A 26,194-nucleotide genomic window follows, 5' to 3' on the forward strand; every position below is an offset into this window, starting at 1 on the left:
ATACCTGTATTTGGAACTCTAAATCAAAGACGGTTTGTGCTAGCTCTTTGAAACTTCACACAATAACGTAGTTCCAAGTTCTATCTCTATGGTTTGTTTCCTATTGATGTAGCCCTAAGCAGAGACTGGCGCAAATCACTTTCATGGAAAGTGGTTGCCAAGCTTCCAAAAAACTACGAGTTTCCTGAAATCTCAGCACACATTTTTTCACCCAATCTGGATCCCACTTTCAGGTAATGATCAGTACCCCAATCCCACTTGGCTCACCAAATTTCGTTCTTCTACTTTAAACCGTTCGTTGGCAGTAACAGTTTTAATTTTTAGGTTTCACTCTGTTTTCGCCTATATGGATACATGTAGTTGGAACTCTAAATCCAACACCGTTTGTGCTAGCTCTTTGAAACTTGAAACAATAAAGTAGTTGCAATTTCTATCTCTATGGTTTGTTTTCTATTGATGTAGCCCTAAGCAGAGACCTGCGCATATCACTTTCATGGAAAGGGGTTGCCAAGCTTCCAAAAAACTACGAGTTTCCTGAAATCTCAGCACACATTTTTACACCCAATCTTGATGACAATTTCAGGTAATGATCAGGACCCCAATCCCACTTGGCTCACCAAATTTCGTTCTTCTAGGTTAAAACGTTCGTTGGCAGTAACAGTTTTAATTTTTAGGTGTCACTCTGTTTTCTGCTATATGGATACATGTAGTTGGAACTCTAAATCAAACACGGTTTTTGCTAGCTCTTTGAAACTTGACATAATGAAGGAGATCCAAGTTCTATCTCTTTGGATTGTTTCCTATTGATATAGCCCTAAGGAGAGACTGGCGCAAATCACTTTCATGGAAAAGGGTTGCCAAGCTTCCCAAAAACTACGAGTTTCCTGAAATCTCAGTACACCTTTTTTCTCCCAATCTTGATGACACTTTCAGGTAATGATCAGTACCCCAATCCAACTTGGCTCACCAAATTTCGTTCTTCTAGGTTAAACCGTTCACTGGCAGTAACAGTTTTAATTTTTAGGTTTCACTCTGTTTTCTCCTATATGGATACATGTAGTTGGAACTCTAAATCAAACACGGTTTTTGCTAGCTCTTTGAAACTTGACACAATAAAGTAGTTCCAAGTTCTATCTCTATGGTTTTTTTCCTATTGATGTAGCCCTAAGCAGAGACTGGCGCAAATCACTTTCATGGAAAGGGGTTGCCAATCTTACAAAAAATTACGAGTTTCCTGAAATTACAGCACACATTTTTTCACCCAGTCTTGATGACACTTTCAGGTAATGATCAGTACCGCAATCCCACTTGGCTCACCAAATTTCGTTCTTCTAGGTTAAACCGTTCGTTGGCAGTAAGAGTTTTAATTTTTAGGTTTCACTCTGTTTTCGCCTATATGGATACATGTAGTTGGAACTCTAAATCCAACACGGTTAGTGCTATCTCTTTGAAACTTGACACAATAAAGTAGTTCCAAGTTCTATCTCTATGGTTTCTTTCCTATTGATGTAGCCCTAAGCAGAGACTGGCGCAAATCACTTTCATGGAAAGGGGTTGCCAAGCTTCCAAAAAACTACGAGTTTCCTGAAATCTCAGCACATATTTTTTCACCCAATCTTCATTACACTTTCAGGTAATGATCATTACCCCAATCCCACTGGGCTCACCAAATTTCGTTCTTCTAGGTTAAACCGTTCGTTGGCAGTAACAGTTTTAATTTTTAGGTTTCACTCTGTTTTCTCCTATATGGATACATGTAGTTGGAACTCTAAATCAAAGACGGTTTGAGCTAGCTCTTTGAAACTTGACACAATAAAGTAGTTCCAAGTTCTATCTCTATGGTTTGTTTCCTATTGATGTAGCCCTAAGCAGAGACTGGCGCAAATCACTTTCATGGAAAGGGGTTGCCAATCTTCCAAAAAACTACGAGTTTCCTGAAATCTCAGCACAAATTTTTTCACCCAATCTTGATGACACTTTCAGGTAATGTTCAGTACCCCAATCCCACTTGGCTCAAAAAATTTTGTTCTTCTAGGTTAAACCGTTCGTTGGCAGTAACAGTTTTAATTTTTAGGTTTCACTCTGTTTTCCCCTATATGGATACATGTATTTGGAACTCTAAATCCAACATGGTTTGTGCTAGCTCTTTGAAAATTGACACAATAAAGTAGTTCAAAGTTCTATCTCTATGGTTTGTTTCCTATTGATGTAGCCCTAAGCAGAGACTGGCGCAAATCACTTTTATGGAAAGGGGTTGCCAAGCTTCCAAAAAACTACGAGTTTCCTGAAATCTCAGCACATATTTTTTCACCCAATCTTCATTACACTTTCAGGTAATGATCAGTACCCCAATCCCACTTGGCTGACCAAATTTCGTTCTTCTAGGTTAAACCGTTCGTTGGCAGTAACAGTTTTAATTTTTAGGTTTCACTCTGTTTTCGCCTATATGGATACATGTAGTTGGAACTCTAAATACAACACGGTTAGTGCTAGCTCTTTGAAACTTGACACAATAAAGTAGTTCCAAGTTCTATCTCTATGGTTTCTTTCCTATTTATGTAGCGCTAAGCAGAGACTGGCGCAAATCACTTTAATGGAAAGGGGTTGCCAAGCTTCCAAAAAACTACGAGTTTCCTGAAATCTCACCACACATTTTTTCACCCAATCTTGATTACACTTTCAGGTAATGATCAGTACACCTATCCCACTTGGCTCACCAAATTTCGTTCTTCTAGGTTAAACCGTTCGTTGGCAGTAACTGTTTTAATTTTTAGGTTTCACTCTGTTTTCGCCTATATGGATACATGCAGTTGGAACTCTAAATCCAACACGGTTTGTGCTAGCTCTTTGAAAGTTGACACAATAAAGTAGTTCCAAGTTCTATCTCTATGGTTTGTTTCCTATTGATGTAGCCCTAAGCAGAGACTGGCGCAAATCACTTTAATGGAAAGGGGTTGCCAAGCTTCCAAAAAACTACGAGTTTCCTGAAATCTCACCACCCATTTTTTCACCCAATCTTGATTACACTTTCAGGTAATGATCAGTACACCTATCCCACTTGGCTCACCAAATTTCGTTCTTCTAGGTTAAACCGTTCGTTGGCAGTAACTGTTTTAATTTTTAGGTTTCACTCTGTTTTCGCCTATATGGATACATGTAGTTGGAACTCTAAATCCAACACGGTTTGTGCTAGCTCTTTGAAAGTTGACACAATAAAGTAGTTCCAAGTTCTATCTCTATGGTTTGTTTCCTATTGATGTAGCCCTAAGCAGAGACTGGCGCAAATCACTTGTATGGAAAGGGGTTGCCAAGCTTCCAAAAAACTACGAGTTTCCTGAAATCTCAGCACATATTTTTTCACCCAATCTTCATTACACTTTCAGGTAATGATCAGTACCCCAATCCCACTTGGCTGACCAAATTTCGTTCTTCTAGGTTAAACCGTTCGTTGGCAGTAACAGTTTTAATTTTTAGGTTTCACTCTGTTTTCGCCTATATGGATACATGTAGTTGGAACACTAAATCCAACACAGTTAGTGCTAGCTCTTTGAAACTTGACACAATAAAGTAGTTCCAAGTTCTATCTCTATGGTTTCTTTCCTATTGATGTAGCGCTAAGCAGAGACTGGCGCAAATCACTTTAATGGAAAGGGGTGGCCAAGCTTCCAAAAAACTACGAGTTTCCTGAAATCTCACCACACATTTTTTCACCCAATCTTGATTACACTTTCAGGTAATGATCAGTACACCTATCCCACTTGGCTCACCAAATTTCGTTCTTCTAGGTTAAACCGTTCGTTGGAAGTAACTGTTTTAATTTTTAGGTTTCACTCTGTTTTCGCCTATATGGATACATGCAGTTGGAACTCTAAATCCAACACGGTTTGTGCTAGCTCTTTGAAAGTTGACACAATAAAGTAGTTCCAAGTACTATCTCTATGGTTTGTTTCCTATTGATGTAGCCCTAAGCAGAGACTGGCGCAAATCACTTTCATGGAAAGGGGTTGCCAAGCTTCCAAAAAACTACGAGTTTCCTGAAATCTCAGCACACATTTTTTCACCCAATCTTCATGACACTTTCAGGAAATGATCAGTACCCCAATCCCACTTGGCTCACCAAATTTCGTTCTTCTAGGTTAAACCGTTCGTTGGCAGTAACAGTTTTAATTTTTAGGTTTCACTCTGTTTTCGCCTATATGGATACATGTAGTTGGAACTCGAAATCAAACACGGTTTGTGCTAGCTCTTTGAAACTTGACACAATAAAGTAGTTCCATGTTCTATCTCTATGGTTTGTTTCCTATTGATGTAGCCCTAAGCAGAAACTGGCGCAAATCACTTTCATGGAAAGGGGTTGCCAAGCTTCCAAAAAACTACGAGTTTCCTGAAATCTCAGCACACATTTTTTCACCCAATCTTGATGAAAATTTCAGGTAATGATCAGTGCCCCAATCCCACTTGGCTCACCAAATTTCGTTTTTCTAGGTAAAACCGTTCGTTGGCAGTAACAGTTTTAATTTTTAGGTTTCACTCTCTTTTCGCCTATATGGATACATGTAGTTGGAACTCTAAATCAAAGAAGGTTTGTGCTAGCTCTTTGAAACTTCACACAATAACGTAGTTTCAAGTTCTATCTCTATCGTTTGTTTCCTATTGATGTAGCCCTAAGCAGAGACTGGCGCAAATCACTTTCATGAAAAGGGGTTGCCAAGCTTCCAAAAAACTACGAGTTTCCTGAAATCTCAGCACACATTTTTTCACCCAATCTGGATCACACTTTCAGGTAATGATCAGTACCCCAATCCAACTTGGCTCACCAAATTACGTTCTTCTAGTTTAAACCGTTCGTTGGCAGTAACAGTTTTAATTTTTAGGTTTTACTCTGTTTTCGCCTATATGGATACATGTAGTTGGAACTCTAAATCCAACACGGTTTGTGCTAGCTCTTTGAAAATTGACACAATAAAGTAGTTCCCAGTTCTATCTCTATGGTTTGTTTCCTATTGATGTAGCCCTAAGCAGAGACTGGCGCAAATCACTTTTATGGAAAGGGGTTGCCAATCTTCCAAAAAACTACGAGTTTCCTGAAATCTCAGCACAAATTTTTTCACCCAATCTTGATGACACTTTCAGGTAATGTTCAGTACCCCAATCCCACTTGGCTCAAAAAATTTTGTTCTTCTAGGTTAAACCGTTCGTTGGCAGTAACAGTTTTAATTTTTAGGTTTCACTCTGTTTTCCCCTATATGGATACATGTATTTGGAACTCTAAATCCAACATGGTTTGTGCTAGCTCTTTGAAAATTGACACAATAAAGTAGTTCAAAGTTCTATCTCTATGGTTTGTTTCCTATTGATGTAGCCCTAAGCAGAGACTGGCGCAAATCACTTTTATGGAAAGGGGTTGCCAAGCTTCCAAAAAACTACGAGTTTCCTGAAATCTCAGCACATATTTTTTCACCCAATCTTCATTAGACTTTCAGGTAATGATCAGTACCCCAATCCCACTTGGCTGAACAAATTTCGTTCTTCTAGGTTAAACCGTTCGTTGGCAGTAACAGTTTTAATTTTTAGGTTTCACTCTGTTTTCGCCTATATGGATACATGTAGTTGGAAATCTAAATCCAACACGGTTAGTGCTAGCTCTTTGAAACTTGACACAATAAAGTAGTTCCAAGTTCTATCTCTATGGTTTCTTTCCTATTGATGTAGCGCTAAGCAGAGACTGGTGCAAATCACTTTCATGGAAAGGAGTTGCCAAGCTTCCAAAAAACTACGAGTTTCCTGAAATCTCACCACACATTTTTTCACCCAATCTTGATTACACTTTCAGGTAATGATCAGTACACCTATCCCACTTGGCTCACCAAATTTCGTTCTTCTAGGTTAAACCGTTCGTTGGCAGTAACTGTTTTAATTTTTAGGTTTCACTCTGTTTTCGCCTATATGGATACATGCAGTTGGAACTCTAAATCCAACACGGTTTGTGCTAGCTCTTTGAAAGTTGACACAATAAAGTAGTTCCAAGTAATATCTCTATGGTTTGTTTCCTATTGATGTAGCCCTAAGCAGAGACTGGCGCAAATCACTTTCATGAAAAGGGGTTGCCAAGCTTCCAAAAAACTACGAGTTTCCTGAAATCTCAGCACACATTTTTTCACCCAATCTTCATGACACTTTCAGGAAATGATCAGTACCCCAATCCCACTTGGCTCACCAAATTTTGTTCTTCTAGGTTAAACCGTTCGTTGGCAGTAACTGTTTTAATTTTTAGGTTTCACTCTGTTTTCGCCTATATGGATACATGCAGTTGGAACTCTAAATCCAACACGGTTTGTGCTAGCTCTTTGAAAGTTGACACAATAAAGTAGTTCCAAGTACTATCTCTATGGTTTGTTTCCTATTGATGTAGCCCTAAGCAGAGACTGGCGCAAATCACTTTCATGGAAAGGGGTTGCCAAGCTTCCAAAAAACTACGAGTTTCCTGAAATCTCAGCACACATTTTTTCACCCAATCTTCATGACACTTTCAGGAAATGATCAGTACCCCAATCCCACTTGGCTCACCAAATTTCGTTCTTCTAGGTTAAACCGTTCGTTGGCAGTAACAGTTTTAATTTTTAGGTTTCACTCTGTTTTCGCCTATATGGATACATGTAGTTGGAACTCGAAATCAAACACGGTTTGTGCTAGCTCTTTGAAACTTGACACAATAAAGTAGTTCCAAGTTGTATCTCTATGGTTTGTTTCCTATTGATGTAGCCCTAAGCAGAAACTGGCGCAAATCACTTTCATGGAAAGGGGTTGCCAAGCTTCCAAAAAACTACGAGTTTCCTGAAATCTCAGCACACATTTTTTCACCCAATCTTGATGAAAATTTCAGGTAATGATCAGTACCCCAATCCCACTTGGCTCACCAAATTTCGTTTTTCTAGGTAAAACCGTTCGTTGGCAGTAACAGTTTTAATTTTTAGGTTTCACTCTCTTTTCGCCTATATGGATACATGTAGTTGGAACTCTAAATCAAAGAAGGTTTGTGCTAGCTCTTTGAAACTTCACACAATAACGTAGTTTCAAGTTCTATCTCTATGGTTTGTTTCCTATTGATGTAGCCCTAAGCAGAGACTGGCGCAAATCACTTTCATGAAAAGGGGTTGCCAAGCTTCCAAAAAACTACGAGTTTCCTGAAATCTCAGCACACATTTTTTCACCCAATCTGGATCACACTTTCAGGTAATGATCAGTACCCCAATCCAACTTGGCTCACCAAATTACGTTCTTCTAGTTTAAACCGTTCGTTGGCAGTAACAGTTTTAATTTTTAGGTTTCACTCTGTTTTCGCCTATATGGATACATGTAGTTGGAACTCTAAATCCAACACGGTTTGTGCTAGCTCTTTGAAAATTGACACAATAAAGTAGTTCCAAGTTCTATCTCTATGGTTTGTTTCCTATTGATGTAGCCCTAAGCAGAGACTGGCGCAAATCACTTTTATGGAAAGGGGTTGCCAATCTTCCAAAAAACTACGAGTTTCCTGAAATCTCAGCACAAATTTTTTCACCCAATCTTGATGACACTTTCAGGTAATGTTCAGTACCCCAATCCCACTTGGCTCAAAAAATTTTGTTCTTCTAGGTTAAACCGTTCGTTGGCAGTAACAGTTTTAATTTTTAGGTTTCACTCTGTTTTCGTCTATATGGATACATGCAGTTGGAACTCTAAATCCAACACGGTTTGTGCTAGCTCTTTGAAAGTTGACACAATAAAATAGTTCCAAGTACTATCTCTATGGTTTGTTTCCTATTGATGTAGCCCTAAGCAGAGACTGGCGCAAATCACTTTCATGGAAAGGGGTTGCCAAGCTTCCAAAAAACTACGAGTTTCCTGAAATCTCAGCACACATTTTTTCACCCAATCTTCATGACACTTTCAGGAAATGATCAGTACCCCAATCCCACTTGGCTCACCAAATTTCGTTCTTCTAGGTTAAACCGTTCGTTGGCAGTAACAGTTTTAATTTTTAGGTTTCACTCTGTTTTCGCCTATATGGATACATGTAGTTGCAACTCGAAATCAAACACGGTTTGTGCTAGCTCTTTGAAAATTGACACAATAAAGTAGTTCCAAGTTCTGTCTCTACGGTTTGTTTCCTATTGATGTAGCCCTAAGCAGAGACTGGCGCAAATCACTTTTATGGAAAGGGGTTGCCAAGCTTAAAAAAATCTACGAGTTTCCTGAAATCTCAGCACATATTTTTTCACCCAATCTTCATTACACTTTCAGGTAACGATCAGTACCCAATCCCACTGGGCTCACCAAATTTCGTTCTTCTAGGTTAAACCGTTCGTTGGCAGTAACAGTTTTAATTTTTAGGTTTCACTCTGTTTTCTCCTATATGGATACATGTAGTTGGAACTCTAAATCAAAGACGGTTTGAGCTATCTCTTTGAAACTTGACACAATAAAGTAGTTCCAAGTTCTATCTCTATGGTTTGTTTCCTATTGATGTAGCCCTAAGCAGAGACTGGCGCAAATCACTTTCATGGAAAGGGGTTGCCAATCTTCCAAAAAACTACGAGTTTCCTGAAATCTCAGCACAAATTTTTTCACCCAATCTTGATGACACTTTCAGGTAATGTTCAGTACCCCAATCCCACTTGGCTCAAAAAATTTTGTTCTTCTAGGTTAAACCGTTCGTTGGCAGTAACAGTTTTAATTTTTAGGTTTCACTCTGTTTTCCCCTATATGGATACATGTATTTGGAACTCTAAATCCAACATGGTTTGTGCTAGCTCTTTGAAAATTGACACAATAAAGTAGTTCAAAGTTCTATCTCTATGGTTTGTTTCCTATTGATGTAGCCCTAAGCAGAGACTGGCGCAAATCACTTTTATGGAAAGGGGTTGCCAAGCTTCCAAAAAACTACGAGTTTCCTGAAATCTCAGCACATATTTTTTCACCCAATCTTCATTACACTTTCAGGTAATGATCAGTACCCCAATCCCACTTGGCTGACCAAATTTCGTTCTTCTAGGTTAAACCGTTCGTTGGCAGTAACAGTTTTAATTTTTAGGTTTCACTCTGTTTTCGCCTATATGGATACATGTAGTTGGAAATCTAAATCCAACACGGTTAGTGCTAGCTCTTTGAAACTTGACACAATAAAGTAGTTCCAAGTTCTATCTCTATGGTTTCTTTCCTATTGATGTAGCGCTAAGCAGAGACTGGCGCAAATCACTTTAATGGAAAGGGGTTGCCAAGCTTCCAAAAATCTACGAGTTTCCTGAAATCTCACCACACATTTTTTCACCCAATCTTGATTACACTTTCAGGTAATGATCAGTACACCTATCCCACTTGGCTCACCAAATTTCGTTCTTCTAGGTTAAACCGTTCGTTGGCAGTAACTGTTTTAATTTTTAGGTTTCACTCTGTTTTCGCCTATATGGATACATGCAGTTGGAACTCTAAATCCAACACGGTTTGTGCTAGCTCTTTGAAAGTTGACACAATAAAGTAGTTCCAAGTACTATCTCTATGGTTTGTTTCCTATTGATGTAGCCCTAAGCAGAGACTGGCGCAAATCACTTTCATGGAAAGGGGTTGCCAAGCTTCCAAAAAACTTCGAGTTTCCTGAAATCTCAGCACACATTTTTTCACCCAATCTTCATGACACTTTCAGGAAATGATCAGTACCCCAATCCCACTTGGCTCACCAAATTTCGTTCTTCTAGGTTAAACCGTTCGTTGGCAGTAACAGTTTTAATTTTTAGGTTTCACTCTGTTTTCGCCTATATGGATACATGTAGTTGGAACTCGAAATCAAACACGGTTTGTGCTAGCTCTTTGAAACTTGACACAATAAAGTAGTTCCAAGTTGTATCTCTATGGTTTGTTTCCTATTGATGTAGCCCTAAGCAGAAACTGGCGCAAATCACTCTCATGGAAAGGGGTTGCCAAGCTTCCAAAAAACTACGAGTTTCCTGAAATCTCAGCACACATTTTTTCACCCAATCTTGATGAAAATTTCAGGTAATGATCAGTACCCCAATCCCACTTGGCTCACCAAATTTCGTTTTTCTAGGTAAAACCGTTCGTTGGCAGTAACAGTTTTAATTTTTAGGTTTCACTCTCTTTTCGCCTATATGGATACATGTAGTTGGAACTCTAAATCAAAGAAGGTTTGTGCTAGCTCTTTGAAACTTCACACAATAACGTAGTTTCAAGTTCTATCTCTATGGTTTGTTTCCTATTGATGTAGCCCTAAGCAGAGACTGGCGCAAATCACTTTCATGAAAAGGGGTTGCCAAGCTTCCAAAAAACTACGAGTTTCCTGAAATCTCAGCACACATTTTTTCACCCAATCTGGATCACACTTTCAGGTAATGATCAGTACCCCAATCCAACTTGGCTCACCAAATTACGTTCTTCTAGTTTAAACCGTTCGTTGGCAGTAACAGTTTTAATTTTTAGGTTTCACTCTGTTTTCGCCTATATGGATACATGTAGTTGGAACTCTAAATCCAACACGGTTTGTGCTAGCTCTTTGAAAATTGACACAATAAAGTAGTTCCAAGTTCTATCTCTATGATTTGTTTCCTATTGATGTAGCCCTAACCAGAGACTGGCGCAAATCACTTTTATGGAAAGGGGTTGCCAAGCTTCCAAAAAACTACGAGTTTCCTGAAATCTCAGCACATATTTTTTCACCCAATCTTCATTACACTTTCAGGTAATGATCAGTACCCCAATCCCACTGGGCTCACCAAATTTCGTTCTTCTAGGTTAAACCGTTCGTTGGCAGTAACAGTTTTAATTTTTAGGTTTCACTCTGTTGTCTCCTATATGGATACATGTAGTTGGAACTCTAAATCAAAGACGGTTTGAGCTAGCTCTTTGAAACTTGACACAATAAAGTAGTTCCAAGTTCTATCTCTATGGTTTGTTTCCTATTGATGTAGCCCTAAGCAGAGACTGGCGCAAATCACTTTCATGGAAATGGGTTGCCAATCTTCCAAAAAACTACGAGTTTCCTGAAATCTCAGCACAAATTTTTTCACCCAAAGTTGATGACACTTTCAGGTAATGTTCAGTACCCCAATCCCTCTTGGCTCACCAAATTTCGTTCTTCTAGGTTAAACCGTTCATTGGCAGTAACAGTTTTAATTTTTAGGTTTCACTCTGTTTTCCCCTATATGGATACATGTAGTTGGAACTCTAAATCCAACAAGGTTTGTGCTAGCTCTTTGAAAATTGACACAATAAAGTAGTTCCAAGTTCTGTCTCTACGGTTTGTTTCCTATTGATGTAGCCCTAAGCAGAGACTGGCGCAAATCACTTTTCTCGAAAGGGGTTGCCAAGCCTCCAAAAAACTACTAGTTTCCTGAAATCTCAGCACATATTTTTTCACCCAATCTTCATTACACTTTCAGGTAATGATCAGTACCCCAATCCCACTTGGCTCACCAAATTTCGTTCTTCTAGGTTAAACCGTTCGTTGGCAGTAACAGTTTTAATTTTTAGGTTTCACTCTGTTTTCGCCTATATGGATACATGTAGTTGGAACTCTAAATCCAACACGGTTTGTGCTAGCTCTTTGAAAATTGACATAATAAAGTAGTTCCAAGTTCTATCTCTATGGTTTGTTTCCTATTGATGTAGCCCTAAGCAGAGACTGGCGCAAATCACTTTTATGGAAAGGGGTTGCCAAGCTTCCAAAATACTACGAGTTTCCTGAAATCTCAGCACATATTTTTTCACCCAATCTTCATTACACTTTCAGGTAATGATCAGTACCCAATCCCACTGGGCTCACCAAATTTTGTTCTTCTAGGTTAAACCGTTCGTTGGCAGTAACAGTTTTAATTTTTAGGTTTCACTCTGTTTTCTCCTATATGGATACATGTAGTTGGAACTCTAAATCAAAGACGGTTTGAGCTAGCTCTTTGAAACTTGACACTATAAAGTAGTTCCAAGTTCTATCTCTATGGTTTGTTTCCTATTGTTGTAGCCCTAAGCAGAGACTGGCGCAAATCACTTTCATGGAAAGGGGTTGCCAATCTTCCAAAAAACTACGAGTTTCCTGAAATCTCAGCACAATTTTTTTCACCCAATCTTGATGACACTTTCAGGTAATGTTCAGTACCCCAATCCCACATGGCTCAAAAAATTTTGTTCTTCTAGGTTAAACCGTTCGATGGCAGTAACAGTTTTAATTTTTAGGTTTCACTCTGTTTTCCCCTATATGGATACATGTATTTGGAACTCTAAATCCAACATGGTTTGTGCTAGCTCTTTGAAAATTGACACAATAAAGTAGTTCAAAGTTCTATCTCTATGGTTTGTTTCCTATTGATGTAGCCCTAAGCAGAGACTGGCGCAAATCACTTTTATGGAAAGGGGTTGCCAAGCTTCCAAAAAACTACGAGTTTCCTGAAATCTCAGCACATATTTTTTCACCCAATCTTCATTACACTTTCAGGTAATGATCAGTACCCCAATCCCACTTGGCTGACCAAATTTCGTTCTTCTAGGTTAAACCGTTCGTTGGCATTAACAGTTTTAATTTTTAGGTATCACTCTGTTTTCGCCTATATGGATACATGTAGTTGGAAATCTAAATCCAACACGGTTAGTGCTAGCACTTTGAAACTTGACACAATAAAGTAGTTCCAAGTTCTATCTCTATGGTTTCTTTCCTATTGATGTAGCGCTAAGCAGAGACTGGCGCAAATCACTTTAATGGAAAGGGGTTGCCAAGCTTCCAAAAAACTACGAGTTTCCTGAAATCTCACCACACATTTTTTCACCCAATCTTGATTACACTTTCAGGTAATGATCAGTACACCTATCCCACTTGGCTCACCAAATTTCGTTCTTCTAGGTTAAACCGTTCGTTGGCAGTAACTGTTTTAATTTTTAGGTTTCACTCTGTTTTCGCCTATATGGATACATGCAGTTGGAACTCTAAATCCAACACGGTTTCTGCTAGCTCTTTGAAAGTTGACACAATAAAGTAGTTCCAAGTACTATCTCTATGGTTTGTTTCCTATTGATGTAGCCCTAAGTAGAGACTGGCGCAAATCACTTTCATGGAAAGGGGTTGCCAAGCTTCCAAAAAACTTCGAGTTTCCTGAAATCTCAGCACACATTTTTTCACCCAATCTTCATGACACTTTCAGGAAATGATCAGTACCCCAATCCCACTTGGCTCACCAAATTTCGTTCTTCTAGGTTAAACCGTTCGTTGGCAGTAACAGTTTTAATTTTTAGGTTTCACTCTGTTTTCGCCTATATGGATACATGTAGTTGGAACTCTAAATCCAACAAGGTTTGTGCTAGCTCTTTGAAAATTGACACAATAAAGTAGTTCCAAGTTCTGTCTCTACGGTTTGTTTCCTATTGATGTAGCCCTAAGCAGAGACTGGCGCAAATCACTTTTATGGAAAGGGGTTGCCAAGCTTCCAAAAATCTACGAGTTTCCTGAAAACTCAGCACATACTTTTTCACCCAATCTTCATTACACTTTCAGGTAATGATCAGTACCCCAATCCCACTTGGCTCACCAAATTTCGTTCTTCTAGGTTAAACCGTTCGTTGGCAGTAACAGTTTTAATTTTTAGGTTTCACTCTGTTTTCGCCTATATGGATACATGTAGTTGGAACTCTAAATCCAACACGGTTTGTGCTAGCTCTTTGAAAATTGACATAATAAAGTAGTTCCAAGTTCTATCTCTATGGTTTGTTTCCTATTGATGTAGCCCTAAGCAGAGACTGGCGCAAATCACTTTTATGGAAAGGGGTTGCCAAGCTTCCAAAAAACTACGAGTTTCCTGAAATCTCAGCACATATTTTTTCACCCAATCTTCATTACACTTTCAGGTAATGATCAGTACCCAATCCCACTGGGCTCACCAAATTTCGTTCTTCTAGGTTAAACCGTTCGTTGGCAGTAACAGTTTTAATTTTTAGGTTTCACTCTGTTTTCTCCTATATGGATACATGTAGTTGGAACTCTAAATCAAAGACGGTTTGAGCTAGCTCTTTGAAACTTGACACAATAAAGTAGTTCCAAGTTCTATCTCTATGGTTTGTTTCCTATTGATGTAGCCCTAAGCAGAGACTGGCGCAAATCACTTTCATGGAAAGGGGTTGCCAATCTTCCAAAAAACTACGAGTTTCCTGAAATCTCAGCACAAATTTTTTCACCCAATCTTGATGACACTTTCAGGTAATGTTCAGTACCCCAATCCAACTTGGCTCAAAAAATTTTGTTCTTCTAGGTTAAACCGTTCGTTGGCAGTAACAGTTTTAATTTTTAGGTTTCACTCTGTTTTCCCCTATATGGATACATGTATTTGGAACTCTAAATCCAACATGGTTTGTGCTAGCTCTTTGAAAATTGACACAATAAAGTAGTTCAAAGTTCTATCTCTATGGTTTGTTTCCTATTGATGTAGCCCTAAGCAGAGACTGGCGCAAATCACTTTTATGGAAAGGGGTTGCCAAGCTTCCAAAAAACTACGAGTTTCCTGAAATCTCAGCACATATTTTTTCACCCAATCTTCATTACACTTTCAGGTAATGATCAGTACCCCAATCCCACTTGGCTGACCAAATTTCGTTCTTCTAGGTTAAACCGTTCGTTGGCAGTAACAGTTTTAATTTTTAGGTTTCACTCTGTTTTCGCCTATATGGATACATGTAGTTGGAAATCTAAATCCAACACGGTTAGTGCTAGCTCTTTGAAACTTGACACAATAAAGTAGTTCCAAGTTCTATCTCTATGGTTTCTTTCCTATTGATGTAGCGCTAAGCAGAGACTGGCGCAAATCACTTTAATGGAAAGGGGTTGCCAAGCTTCCAAAAATCTACGAGTTTCCTGAAATCTCACCACACATTTTTTCACCCAATCTTGATTACACTTTCAGGTAATGATCAGTACACCTATCCCACTTGGCTCACCAAATTTCGTTCTTCTAGGTTAAACCGTTCGTTGGCAGTAACTGTTTTAATTTTTAGGTTTCACTCTGTTTTCGCCTATATGGATACATGCAGTTGGAACTCTAAATCCAACACGGTTTGTGCTAGCTCTTTGAAAGTTGACACAATAAAGTAGTTCCAAGTACTATCTCTATGGTTTGTTTCCTATTGATGTAGCCCTAAGCAGAGACTGGCGCAAATCACTTTCATGGAAAGGGGTTGCCAAGCTTCCAAAAAACTTCGAGTTTCCTGAAATCTCAGCACACATTTTTTCACCCAATCTTCATGACACTTTCAGGAAATGATCAGTACCCCAATCCCACTTGGCTCACCAAATTTCGTTCTTCTAGGTTAAACCGTTCGTTGGCAGTAACAGTTTTAATTTTTAGGTTTCACTCTGTTTTCGCCTATATGGATACATGTAGTTGGAACTCGAAATCAAACACGGTTTGTGCTAGCTCTTTGAAACTTGACACAATAAAGTAGTTCCAAGTTGTATCTCTATGGTTTGTTTCCTATTGATGTAGCCCTAAGCAGAAACTGGCGCAAATCACTTTCATGGAAAGGGGTTGCCAAGCTTCCAAAAAACTACGAGTTTCCTGAAATCTCAGCACACATTTTTTCACCCAATCTTGATGAAAATTTCAGGTAATGATCAGTACCCCAATCCCACTTGGCTCACCAAATTTCGTTTTTCTAGGTAAAACCGTTCGTTGGCAGTAACAGTTTTAATTTTTAGGTTTCACTCTCTTTTCGCCTATATGGATACATGTAGTTGGAACTCTAAATCAAAGAAGGTTTGTGCTAGCTCTTTGAAACTTCACACAATAACGTAGTTTCAAGTTCTATCTCTATGGTTTGTTTCCTATTGATGTAGCCCTAAGCAGAGACTGGCGCAAATCACTTTCATGAAAAGGGGTTGCCAAGCTTCCAAAAAACTACGAGTTTCCTGAAATCTCAGCACACATTTTTTCACCCAATCTGGATCACACTTTCAGGTAATGATCAGTACCCCAATCCAACTTGGCTCACCAAATTACGTTCTTCTAGTTTAAACCGTTCGTTGGCAGTAACAGTTTTAATTTTTAGGTTTCACTCTGTTTTCGCCTATATGGATACATGTAGTTGGAACTCTAAATCCAACACGGTTTGTGCTAGCTCTTTGAAAATTGACACAATAAAGTAGTTCCAAGTTCTATCTCTATGGTTTGTTTCCTATTGATGTAGCCCTAACCAGAGACTGGCGCAAATCACTTTTATGGAAAGGGGTTGCCAAGCTTCCAAAAAACTACGAGTTTCCTGAAATCTCAGCACATATTTTTTCACCCAATCTTCATTACACTTTCAGGTAATGATCAGTACCCCAATCCCACTGGGCTCACCAAATTTCGTTCTTCTAGGTTAAACCGTTCGTTGGCAGTAACAGTTTTAATTTTTAGGTTTCACTCTGTTGTCTCCTATATGGATACATGTAGTTGGAACTCTAAATCAAAGACGGTTTGAGCTAGCTCTTTGAAACTTGACACAATAAAGTAGTTCCAAGTTCTATCTCTATGGTTTGTTTCCTATTGATGTAGCCCTAAGCAGAGACTGGCGCAAATCACTTTCATGGAAATGGGTTGCCAATCTTCCAAAAAACTACGAGTTTCCTGAAATCTCAGCACAAATTTTTTCACCCAAAGTTGATGACACTTTCAGGTAATGTTCAGTACCCCAATCCCTCTTGGCTCACCAAATTTCGTTCTTCTAGGTTAAACCGTTCATTGGCAGTAACAGTTTTAATTTTTAGGTTTCACTCTGTTTTCCCCTATATGGATACATGTAGTTGGAACTCTAAATCCAACAAGGTTTGTGCTAGCTCTTTGAAAATTGACACAATAAAGTAGTTCCAAGTTCTGTCTCTATGGTTTGTTTCCTATTGATGTAGCCCTAAGCAGAGACTGGCGCAAATCACTTTTCTCGAAAGGGGTTGCCAAGCCTCCAAAAAACTACTAGTTTCCTGAAATCTCAGCACATATTTTTTCACCCAATCTTCATTACACTTTCAGGTAATGATCAGTACCCCAATCCCACTTGGCTCACCAAATTTCGTTCTTCTAGGTTAAACCGTTCGTTGGCAGTAACAGTTTTAATTTTTAGGTTTCACTCTGTTTTCGCCTATATGGATACATGTAGTTGGAACTCTAAATCCAACACGGTTTGTGCTAGCTCTTTGAAAATTGACATAATAAAGTAGTTCCAAGTTCTATCTCTATGGTTTGTTTCCTATTGTTGTAGCCCTAAGCAGAGACTGGCGCAAATCACTTTCATGGAAAGGGGTTGCCAATCTTCCAAAAAACTACGAGTTTCCTGAAATCTCAGCACAAATTTTTTCACCCAATCTTGATGACACTTTCAGGTAATGTTCAGTACCCCAATCCCACTTGGCTCAAAAAATTTCGTTCTTCTAGGTTAAACCGTTCATTGGCAGTAACAGTTTTAATTTTTAGGTTTCACTCTGTTTTCCCCTATATGGATACATGTAGTTGGAACTCTAACTCCAACACGGTTTGTGCTAGCTCTTTGAAAATTGACACAATAAAGTAGTGACAAGTTCTATCTCTATGGTTTGTTTCCTGTTGATGTAGCCCTAAGCACAGACTGGCGCAAATCACTTTCATGGAAAGGGGTTGCCAAGCTTCCAAAAAACTACCAGTTTCCTGAAATCTCACCACACACTTTTTCACCCAATTTTCATGACACTTTCAGGTAATGATCAGTACCCCAATCCCACTTGGCTCACCAAATTTCGTTCTTCTTGCTTAAACCGTTCGTTGGCAGTAACAGTTTTAATTTTTAGGTTTCACTCTGTTTTCGCCTGTATGGATACATGTAGTTGGAACTCTCAATCAAACACGGTTTGTGCTAGCTCTTTGAAACATGACACAATAAAGTAGTTCCAAGTTCTATCTCTATGATTTGTTTCCTATTGATGTAGCCCTAAGCAGAGACTGGCGCAAATCACTTTCATGGAAAGGGGTTGCCAAGCTTCCAAAAAACTACGAGTTTCCTGAAATCTCAGCACACATTTTTTCACCCAATCTTGATGACACTTTCAGGTAATGATCAGTACGCCTATCCCACTTGACTCACCAAATTTCGTTCTTCTAGGTTAAACCGTTCGTTGGCAGTAACTGTTTTAATTTTTAGGTTTCACTCTGTTTTCGCCTATATGGATACATGTAGTTGGAACTCTAAATCCAACACGGTTTGTGCTAGCTCTTTGAAAGTTGACACAATAAAGTAGTTCCAAGTTCTATCTCTATGGTTTGTTTCCTATTGATGTAGCCCTAAGCAGAGACTGGCGCAAATCACTTTCATGGAAAGGGGTTGCCAAGCTTCCAAAAAACTACGAGTTTCCTGAAATCTCACCACACATTTTTTCACCCAATCTTGATTACACTTTCAGGTAATGATCAGTACACCTATCCCACTTGGCTCACCAAATTTCGTTCTTCTAGGTTAAACCGTTCGTTGGCAGTAACTGTTTTAATTTTTAGGTTTCACTCTGTTTTCGCCTATATGGATACATGCAGTTGGAACTCTAAATCCAACACGGTTTCTGCTAGCTCTTTGAAAGTTGACACAATAAAGTAGTTCCAAGTACTATCTCTATGGTTTGTTTCCTATTGATGTAGCCCTAAGTAGAGACTGGCGCAAATCACTTTCATGGAAAGGGGTTGCCAAGCTTCCAAAAAACTTCGAGTTTCCTGAAATCTCAGCACACATTTTTTCACCCAATCTTCATGACACTTTCAGGAAATGATCAGTACCCCAATCCCACTTGGCTCACCAAATTTCGTTCTTCTAGGTTAAACCGTTCGTTGGCAGTAACAGTTTTAATTTTTAGGTTTCACTCTGTTTTCGCCTATATGGATACATGTAGTTGGAACTCTAAATCCAACAAGGTTTGTGCTAGCTCTTTGAAAATTGACACAATAAAGTAGTTCCAAGTTCTGTCTCTACGGTTTGTTTCCTATTGATGTAGCCCTAAGCAGAGACTGGCGCAAATCACTTTTATGGAAAGGGGTTGCCAAGCTTCCAAAAATCTACGAGTTTCCTGAAATCTCAGCACATATTTTTTCACCCAATCTTCATTACACTTTCAGGTAATGATCAGTACCCCAATCCCACTTGGCTCACCAAATTTCGTTCTTCTAGGTTAAACCGTTCGTTGGCAGTAACAGTTTTAATTTTTAGGTTTCACTCTGTTTTCGCCTATATGGATACATGTAGTTGGAACTCTAAATCCAACACGGTTTGTGCTAGCTCTTTGAAAATTGACATAATAAAGTAGTTCCAAGTTCTATCTCTATGGTTTGTTTCCTATTGATGTAGCCCTAAGCAGAGACTGGCGCAAATCACTTTTATGGAAAGGGGTTGCCAAGCTTCCAAAAAACTACGAGTTTCCTGAAATCTCAGCACATATTTTTTCACCCAATCTTCATTACACTTTCAGGTAATGATCAGTACCCAATCCCACTGGGCTCACCAAATTTCGTTCTTCTAGGTTAAACCGTTCGTTGGCAGTAACAGTTTTAATTTTTAGGTTTCACTCTGTTTTCTCCTATATGGATACATGTAGTTGGAACTCTAAATCAAAGACGGTTTGAGCTAGCTGTTTGAAACTTGACACAATAAAGTAGTTCCAAGTTCTATCTCTATGGTTTGTTTCCTATTGATGTAGCCCTAAGCAGAGACTGGCGCAAATCACTTTCATGGAAAGGGGTTGCCAATCTTCCAAAAAACTACGAGTTTCCTGAAATCTCAGCACAAATTTTTTCACCCAATCTTGATGACACTTTCAGGTAATGTTCAGTACCCCAATCCCACTTGGCTCAAAAAATTTCGTTCTTCTAGGTTAAACCGTTCATTGGCAGTAACAGTTTTAATTTTTAGGTTTCACTCTGTTTTCCCCTATATGGATACATGTAGTTGGAACTCTAACTCCAACACGGTTTGTGCTAGCTCTTTGAAAATTGACACAATAAAGTAGTGACAAGTTCTATCTCTATGGTTTGTTTCCTATTGATGTAGCCCTAAGCAGAGACTGGCGCAAATCACTTTTATGGAAAGGGGTTGCCAAGCTTCCAAAAATCTACGAGTTTCCTGAAATCTCAGCACATATTTTTTCAACCAATCTTCATTACACTTTCAGGTAATGATCAGTACCCCAATCCTACTTGGCTCACCAAATTTCGTTCTTCTAGGTTAAACCGTTCGTTGGCAGTAACAGTTTAATTTTTAGGTTTCACTCTGTTTTCGCCTATATGGATACATGTAGTTGGAAATCTAAATCAAACACGGTTTGTGCTATGTCTTTGAAACTTGACACAATAAATAGTTCCAAGTTCTATCTCTATGGTTTGTTTCCTAATGATGTAGCCCTAAGCAGAGACTGGCGCAAATCACTTTCATGGAAAGGGGTTGCCAAGCTTCCAAAAAAATACGAGTTTCCTGAAATCTCAGCACACATTTTTTCACCCAATTTTCATGACACTTTCAGGTAATGATCAGTACCCCAATCCCACTTGGCTCACCAAATTTCGTTCTTCTAGGTTAAACCGTTCGTTGGCAGTAACAGTTTTAATTTTTAGGTTTCACTCTGTTTTTGCCTTTTGGATACATGTAGTTGGAACTCTAAATCAAACACGGTTTGTGCTAACTCTCTGAAACTTGACACAATAAAGTATTTCCAAGTTCTATCTCTATGGTTTGTTTCCTATTGATGTAGCCCTAAGCAGAGACTGGCGCAATCACTTACATGGAAAGGAGTTGCGAAGCTTTCAAAAAACTACGAGTTTCCTGAAAATTCAGCACACATTTTTTCACCCAGTCTTGATGACACGTTCAGGTAATGATCAGTACCCCAATCCCACTTGGCTCACCAAATTTCGTTCTTCTAGGTTAAACCGTTCGTTGGCAGTAAGAGTTTTAATTTTTAGGTTTCACTCTGTTTTCGCCTATATGGATACATGTAGTTGGAACTCTAAATCCAACACGGTTAGTGCTAGCTCTTTCAAACTTGACACAATAAAGTAGTTCCAAGTTCTATCTCTTTGGTTTCTTTCCTATTGATGTAGCGCTAAGCAGAGACTGGCGCAAATCACTTTTATAGAAAGGGGTTGCCAAGCTTCCAAAAAACTACGAGTTTCCTGAAATCTCACCACACATTTTTTCACCCAATCTTGATTACACTTTCAGGTAATGATCAGTACCCCAATCCCACTTGGCTCACCAAATTTCGTTCTTCTAGGTTAAACCGTTCGTTGGCAGTAACAGTTTTAATTTTTACGTTTCACTCTGTTTTCTCCTATATGGATACATGTAGTTGGAACTCTAAATCAAAGACGGTTTGTGCTAGCTCTTTGAAACTTGACACAATAAAGTAGTTCCAGTTCTATCTCTATGGTTTGTTTCCTATTGATGTAGCCCTAAGCAGAGACTGGCGCGAAGCACTTTCATGGAAAGGGGTTCCTAAGCTTCCAAAAAACTACTAGTTTCCTGAAATCTAAGCACACATTTTTTCACCCAATCTTGATGATAATTTCAGGTAACGATCAGTACCCCAATCCCACTTGGCTCACCAAATTTCGTTCTTCTAGGTTAAACCGTTCGTTGGCAGTAACAGTTTTAATTTTTAGGTTTCACTCTGATTTCGCCTATATGGATACATGTAGTTGGAACTCTAAATCAAACACGGTTTGTGCTAGCTCTTTGAAACTTGACACAATAAAGTAGTTCCAAGTTCTATCTCTATGGTTTGTTTCCTGTTGATGTAGCCCTAAGCACAGACTGGCGCAAATCACTTTCATGGAAAGGGGTTGCCAAGCTTCCAAAAAACTACCAGTTTCCTGAAATCTCACCACACACTTTTTCACCCAATTTTCATGACACTTTCAGGTAATGATCAGTACCCCAATCCCACTTGGCTCACCAAATTTCGTTCTTCTTGCTTAAACCGTTCGTTGGCAGTAACAGTTTTAATTTTTAGGTTTCACTCTGTTTTCGCCTGTATGGATACATGTAGTTGGAACTCTCAATCAAACACGGTTTGTGCTACCTCTTTGAAACATGACACAATAAAGTAGTTCCAAGTTCTGTCTCTATGGTTTGTTTCCTATTGATGTAGCCCTAAGCAGAGACTGGCGCAAATCACTTTCATGGAAAGGGGTTGCCAAGCTTCCAAAAAACTACGAGTTTCCTGAAATCTCAGCACACATTTTTTCACCCAATCTTCATGACACTTTCAGGTAATGATCAGTACCCCAATCCCACTTGGCTCGCCAAATTTCGTTCTTCTAGGTTAAACCGTTCATTGGCAGTAACAGTTTTAATTTTTAGGTTTCACTCTGTTTTCCACTATATGGATACATGTTGTTGGAACTCTAAATCCAACAGGTTTGTGCTAGCTCTTTGAAAATTGACACAATAAAGTAGTTCCAAGTTCTATCTCTATGGTTTCTTTCCTATTGATGTAGCGCTAAGCAGAGACTGGCACAAATCACTTTTATGGAAAGGGGTTGCCAAGCTTCCAAAAAACTACGAGTTTCCTGAAATCTCACCACACATTTTTTCACCCAATTTTAATGCACTTTCAGGTAATGATCAGAACCCCAATCCCAGTTGGCTCACCAAATTTCGTTCTTCTTGCTTAAACCGTTCGTTGGCAGTAACAGTTTTAATTTTTAGGTTTCACTCTGTTTTCGCCTGTATGGATACATGTATTTGGAACTCTAAATCCAACACGGTTTGTGCTAGCTCTTTGAAAGTTGACACAATAAAGTAGTTCCAAGTTCTATCTCTATGGTTTGTTTCCTATTGATGTAGCCCTAAGCAGAGACTGGCGCAAATCACTTTCATGGAAAGGGGTTGCCAAGCTTCCAAAAAACTACGAGTTTCCTGAAATCTCAGCACACATTTTTTCACCCAATCTTCATGACACTTTCAGGTAATGATCAGTACCCCAATCCCACTTGGCTCGCCAAATTTCGTTCTTCTAGGTTAAACCGTTCATTGGCAGTAACAGTTTTAATTTTTAGGTTTCACTCTGTTTTCCACTATATGGATACATGTTGTTGGAACTCTAAATCCAACAGGTTTGTGCTAGCTCTTTGAAAATTGACACAATAAAGTAGTTCCAAGTTCTATCTCTATGGTTTCTTTCCTATTGATGTAGCGCTAAGCAGAGACTGGCACAAATCACTTTTATGGAAAGGGGTTGCCAAGCTTCCAAAAAACTACGAGTTTCCTGAAATCTCACCACACATTTTTTCACCCAATTTTAATGCACTTTCAGGTAATGATCAGAACCCCAATCCCAGTTGGCTCACCAAATTTCGTTCTTCTTGCTTAAACCGTTCGTTGGCAGTAACAGTTTTAATTTTTAGGTTTCACTCTGTTTTCGCCTGTATGGATACATGTATTTGGAACTCTCAATCAAACACGGTTTGTGCTACCTCTTTGAAACATGACACAATAAAGTAGTTCCAAGTTCTGTCTCTATGGTTTGTTTCCTATTGATGTAGCCCTAAGCAGAGACTGGCGCAAATCACTTTCATGGAAAGGGGTTGCCAAGCTTCCAAAAAACTACGAGTTTCCTGAAATCTCAGCACACATTTTTTCACCCAATCTTGATGACACTTTCAGGTAATGATCAGTACGCCTATCCCACTTGGCTCACCAAATTTCGTTCTTCTAGGTTAAACCGTTCGTTGGCAGTAACTGTTTTAATTTTTAGGTTTCACTCTGTTTTCGCCTATATGGATACATGTAGTTGGAACTCTAAATCCAACACGGTTTGTGCTAGCTCTTTGAAAGTTGACACAATAAAGTAGTTCCAAGTTCTATCTCTATGGTTTGTTTCCTATTGATGTAGCCCTAAGCAGAGACTGGCGCAAATCACTTTCATGGAAAGGGGTTGCCAAGCTTCCTAAAAACTACGAGTTTCCTGAAATCTCAGCACACATTTTTTCACCCAATCTTCATGACACTTTCAGGTAATGATCAGTACCCCAATCCCACTTGGCTCACCAAATTTCGTTCTTCTAGGTTAAACCGTTCGTTGGCAGTAACAGTTTTAATTTTAGTTTTCACTCTGTTTTCGCCTACATGGATACCTGTATTTGGAACTCTAAATCAAAGACGGTTTGTGCTAGCTCTTTGAAACTTCACACAATAACGTAGTTCCAAGTTCTATCTCTATGGTTTGTTTCCTATTGATGTAGCCCTAAGCAGAGACTGGCGCAAATCACTTTCATGGAAAGTGATTGCCAAGCTTCCAAAAAACTACGAGTTTCCTGAAATCTCAGCACACATTTTTTCACCCAATCTGGATCCCACTTTCAGGTAATGATCAGTACCCCAATCCCACTTGGCTCACCAAATTTCGTTCTTCTAGTTTAAACCGTTCGTTGGCAGTAACAGTTTTAATTTTTAGGTTTCACTCTGTTTTCGCCTATATGGATACATGTAGTTGGAACTCTAAATCCAACACCGTTTGTGCTAGCTCTTTGAAACTTGAAACAATAAAGTAGTTGCAATTTCTATCTCTATGGTTTGTTTTCTATTGATGTAGCCCTGAGCAGAGACCTGCACATATCACTTTCATGGAAAGGGGTTGCCAAGCTTCCAAAAACTACGAGTTTCCTGAAATCTCAGCACACATTTTTACACCCAATCTTGATGACAATTTCAGGTAATGATCAGGACCCCAATCCCACTTGGCTCACCAAATTTCGTTCTTCTAGGTTAAAACGTTCGTTGGCAGTAACAGTTTTAATTTTTAGGTTTCACTCTGTTTTCTGCTATATGGATACATGTAGTTGGAACTCTAAATCAAACACGGTTTTTGCTAGCTCTTTGAAACTTGACATAATGAAGGAGATCCAAGTTCTATCTCTTTGGATTGTTTCCTATTGATATAGCCCTAAGGAGAGACTGGCGCAAATCACTTTCATGGAAAGGGGTTGCCAAGCTTCCAAAAAACTACGAGTTTCCTGAAATCTCAGTACACCTTTTTTCACCCAATCTTGATGACACTTTCAGGTAATGATCAGTACCCCAATCCAACTTGGCTCACCAAATTTCGTTCTTCTAGGTTAAACCGGTCACTGGCAGTAACAGTTTTAATTTTTAGGTTTCACTCTGTTTTCTCCTATATGGATACATGTAGTTGGAACTCTAAATCAAACACGGTTTTTGCTAGCTCTTTGAAACTTGACACAATAAAGTAGTTCCAAGTTCTATCTCTATGTTTTTTTTCCTATTGATGTAGCCCTAAGCAGAGACTGGCGCAAATCACTTTCATGGAAAGGGGTTGCCAATCTTCCAAAAAAATACGAGTTTCCTGAAATCACAGCACACATTTTTTCACCCAGTCTTGATGACACTTTCAGGTAATGATCAGTACCCCAATCCCACTTGGCTCACCAAATTTCGTTCTTCTAGGTTAAACCGTTCGTTGGCAGTAAGAGTTTTAATTTTTAGGTTTCACTCTGTTTTCGCCTATATGGATACATGTAGTTGGAACTCTAAATCCAACACGGTTAGTGCTAGCTCTTTGAAACTTGACACAATAAAGTAGTTCCAAGTTCTATCTCTATGGTTTCTTTCCTATTGATGTAGCGCTAAGCAGAGACTGGCGCAAATCACTTTTATGGAAAGGGGTTGCCAAGCTTCCAAAAAACTACGAGTTTCCTGAAATCTCACCACACATTTTTTCACCCAATCTTGATTACACTTTCAGGTAATGATCAGTACCCCAATCCCAGTTGGCTCACAAAATTTCGTTCTTCTTGCTTAAACCGTTCGTTGGCAGTAACAGTTTTAATTTTTAGGTTTCACTCTGTTTTCGCCTGTATGGATACATGTAGTTGGAACTCTCAATCAAACACGGTTTGTGCTAGCTCTTTGAAACATGACACAATAAAATAGTTCCAAGTTCTATCTCTATGGTTTGTTTCCTATTGATGTAGCCCTAAGCAGAGACTGGCGCAAATCACTTTCATGGAAAGGGGTTGCCAAGCTTCCAAAAAACTACGAGTTTCCTGAAATCTCAGCACACATTTTTTCACCCAATCTTCATGACACTTTCAGGTAATGATCAGTACCCCAATCCCACTGGGCTCACCAAATTTCGTTCTTCTAGGTTAAACCGTTCATTGTCAGTAAC

This window comes from Spermophilus citellus (assembly GCF_964194105.1).
Source record: "Spermophilus citellus genome assembly, chromosome: 16".
NCBI classification, from domain to species: Eukaryota; Metazoa; Chordata; class Mammalia; order Rodentia; family Sciuridae; genus Spermophilus; species Spermophilus citellus.